At 39.6% G+C, this 3,025-nt stretch overlaps 1 protein-coding gene across 1 annotated transcript in view; it reads right to left on the reverse strand.

The window, feature by feature from the left end:
* LOC109534397 (nedd8-activating enzyme E1 regulatory subunit) overlaps nt 1-3,025 on the reverse strand; it is a 70,709-nt gene that overhangs the window by 66,777 nt on the left and 907 nt on the right. The gene's annotated exons all lie outside the window — the stretch shown is intronic.

A 3,025-nucleotide genomic window follows, 5' to 3' on the forward strand; every position in this document is an offset into this window, starting at 1 on the left:
GAAATTCTGCCTTTTTTAAAGACAAAAATTTTTGAGGCGAAATACCCAAAAAGAAGTTTGTAAAAAAATGAATCCGCCTCAACAATATAGAACTTATCTACAATATAAAATTTGTTAGTTTTTGAAACCAGCTCATGGAAAAATGGCGTTTTGAGTTCATTTCTCTTCTTTCACTGCTAGATTCAACCCGAAGAATGGAGATCGTTCGAATGTGTATTAATTGCAATAGAACATGAATTATGGTTTCCATTTTGAGATAGAGCGTTAAATTACGTACTTTCTGTGCCAAATATGGTCCTAAAAATGTTTCTAATTTTCACTCAAAATGCGAAAATTCAAAATGAATGCGAGTCTTCAGAATCGCACTAATTCGTTGGCTCGTATTAAGCAAACTGGTTGAGTTAGAAAACTCTAGTTTCACTTTAAGACCGAGTGTTAAATGGCGTACTTTTTTATGCCAAATATCGTTCCAAACTGTTTCTCCTTTTCACGCAAAATGCGAAATTTCAACATGAATGCGAGTCTTCAGAACCGCACTTATTGGTTGGCTCGTATTAAGAGAACCGGTTGAGTTACGAAATTCTGGCTTGAATATCATTCTAAAAATGTCTCTGCACTTAAACCCAAAATTGTTTCTGGCCTTCTCCTGTTGGAAACCGTTTCGAGTTTCGAGTTTGGACGAATTGACTGAGACGCCGAGCCGGGATTTTTTCTTGTTGCCATGATGAATTCCGCTCCCGTTTCGCTGAAACTAAATGTGACGAATTTTTTATGGCCGCGCTGCTGCTTTCCGCTAAATGATGCGCTGTTTTTGTTGTGCCGCCTCCCTAATTTCGCGTCCCGTTTTTACATTTTTATCGTGACAGCCCGTTAGTTATCTGGCAAGTCGCGGTTGATGGTGCAAAGCACATTCCTGCTGGCTGGTGTTTCCACAACCGCACCAGCCACCAGTCCTCCACATATATCCTTAGCCAAATTAGAAGCAATTAATTTCCCTGGAAAGTGGAACGCCAGACATTTTTCTAGTCTACAACCGGCCCAGTTTCCCGTTAAAATACGGGGGAAATTAGTCAAACTGGCTTATGGGTGTATGTGTGTCTCGCGTGCATAAAAAATTGCCCACGTCTGTTCTTGTGGCTTTATTGGAATTGTCCCGCGGATATATTGACTTGCTGATTAACGGCCCAGCAAAGAGGAAATTAAGCAACGCTGCCATTCTCAAGATTCTCTAGGAATGTGAATTCGTTGGCGATTTTGTAATCAGCGTTTTGCGAACGAACGACATGGACCTCTGATCGAGATCGATTTCGCACTTAACCGTAGAGGATTTTCCAGGTTTTCCCGATTTTCGTCGGCGTTTTTAGCGAGGGCCCGAGGAAATGCCACTGCTAGCGATATGCAATGGGAGCCTGTCGCGGACGGGATCTAATGCACTTTCGGATTAAGTCGATTCCGTGATACCGCACGAAAGTCAACCGATTTTTACCCCTTTTTTCCCCGAAAACTTTAATGGACTCCAATGCCTAAGAGCTTTTATTTTTTCGCATGCTGTCCCTGCCAGCCAACTTTGATTAAGATCCTGCACAGAACTTAATTATTTTCCTCACTCGTGCCGCTGCTCTACAGGTTTTTTCGTTTATTTCTTTGGTCACGGCATCGGCCATGGATCTATTTCGTAATTTTTGTGCCTCCGCGTGAACTCACGCACGAACTCAACAAGAAAAAACACTCCCTTACGAAGGCACGGAATTCGAGAAAGTATACAGATGCTCTGACCATCGATGTGTTAACTATAGGGATCGTTCGCAGCAGTAACGCAGTTCAATCAGGACTCGATAAGCCCGGAAAGTTTCCATGATTTTTCCAGTTACTAAGGCAATGCGATTGGCCGTTGGAAAACACACATTTTTCAAAAATTTAACAATAAAAAGCCTAAAGTCCCACAGTCCGGCTCATAATATCGGGCAAAAAGTAAAAATGCGCTCCGTTCAGTGTGGAAAAACGCACTTTAATAGGAAATTTCTGGGCGTTTCCAGGATTTTTTCGGATACTAAATCGAGTCGAGTGACCGCTGGTAGACACGAGAGTTTCAAAAATTCGACCAGGAAAAACCAAAAATTCCTAAGTGTGGTCCATAAGATCACTCGAAAGAGAAAACCTGCAGCTTTAAATGAGGAAAACCTCGCTTCAATAGGAAATTTCTGGTAGTTTTCAGGATTATTTCAGATACTCAATCACAGCGATTGACCGTCGTTGGTATAGATAGACGGATTTTAAAAGAACTGCCAAGGAAAAACCAAAAATGTCTCAACTCTGTCCAGAATATTACTTGAAAGAGAAAATATGTGGCCTTAAATGAGGAAAACGTTATTTTAGAAATAAAAAAAAAAGTTTTTTTTTTATTCGCCAAGGTAAAACCAAAAATCCCCCAATCCGGTCTATAAGATAACGCTAAGGCGAAAACTCCGCTGCTTTAAGTGAGGATAAACTCACTCTATGGAGGAGTTTCCCGAACTTTTTCTGTTACGAAGAGCGAGATTAATCGCATGTGACCATCTTTTTCTTTTGCCTTTTTTTACTCTTCTAATTGGTGTGCTGGTGTCTCCAATAACCAGAAAATCCAAGGAAAATCCAACTTTGAATTTCTCAAGCCAAGCTTTAACCCACTAAATGCACTAAAAAATCACGTATGATATGCACACTTGCTCGCATCGCATCGACCAATTCGGTAGAGGTGTGATAAACGGTTATTTTTCTGTAACAGGTTAGAACGTTCCAGTTTCACCTTGGCAATAGGTTTCAACATGCGGTTCCAAAAGGAACATATTACTTTTTAAATTTTCCATTAAAAATGCAGAATGATGATAGTAAAAATAGTGATGATATATTGATATATAATGATTTCCCTTATTAAAAACATAATTCTTAACATAGGTTAACTTAAAATAAAATATTGTAAAATTAAAAAGAAAACATGTGTCAGAAGTAACTACTGCAAGAACAAAAAAGCTGATAAAAACAAGAG

The sequence above is a fragment of the Dendroctonus ponderosae genome, unplaced genomic scaffold, assembly GCF_020466585.1.
Source record: "Dendroctonus ponderosae isolate FM_Combo_2020 unplaced genomic scaffold, Dpon_F_20191213v2 Dpon_F_20191213_8, whole genome shotgun sequence".
NCBI classification, from domain to species: Eukaryota; Metazoa; Arthropoda; class Insecta; order Coleoptera; family Curculionidae; genus Dendroctonus; species Dendroctonus ponderosae.